The following is a 635-nucleotide window of genomic DNA, read 5'->3' as shown; positions in this document are numbered from 1 at the left end:
TTACGTTCTTTGTTTTTCCCTCTTGCCTTAGTATAAGGCCCAAAGAGAGACACTGGTTACTTTGACAACCTTAAAGCAAGCTCCAGGAATGTTACTGATAGCATGACCTTTGTGACCAAATCTAGCAACTGGAACCTCATGATTTTCCTCAGTAAAATTCAAGCAGCCATCACTGGGTACAAAGGCTGTGATTTTTTCCCTTTTTGATCAGCTGGACTCTGACACATTTCCTGATGTGGCAGAATTTGGCTGTTTGGCTTCAACCTCTGTTATTTCCAGCACAATTCCCTTTGCATGGGAAGCGCCTCCGAAAGGGCTGGCCTTCAGGGCTGTGCTGAAATGGGCTTTCTTGTGGTGTTTATCATGCCACTTCTGATCTTGTCGGTGGCTGTGGAGCTTCCTGGGAGTATGAAGACTGCGACACTTGCCCATACTGCTGGCACCGTGAGCCTGAGCGAAAGTTATTCTTTTTTAAGTAATCTCTGCACCCAACGTGGGGCTCAGACTCACAACCCTGAAATCAAGAGTTGCATGCTCCACCGACTGAGCCAGTCAGGTGCCCTTTTGTTTCGACTTTTAAAAACCTATTATGGAAAAATTTAAACATACTCAAAAATAGAATAAGATAATGAACC

At 44.6% G+C, this 635-nt stretch overlaps 1 pseudogene; it reads right to left on the bottom strand.

Annotated features, from left to right (window-relative positions):
* Positions 1 to 432, bottom strand: LOC131493010 (small ribosomal subunit protein uS12-like; annotated as a pseudogene).
* Positions 433 to 635: the final 203 nt, after the last annotated feature.

Source organism: Neofelis nebulosa, chromosome 2 (genome assembly GCF_028018385.1).
Source record: "Neofelis nebulosa isolate mNeoNeb1 chromosome 2, mNeoNeb1.pri, whole genome shotgun sequence".
Lineage (NCBI taxonomy): Eukaryota > Metazoa > Chordata > Mammalia > Carnivora > Felidae > Neofelis > Neofelis nebulosa.
This window is presented reverse-complemented; position numbering and strand designations above follow the sequence as displayed.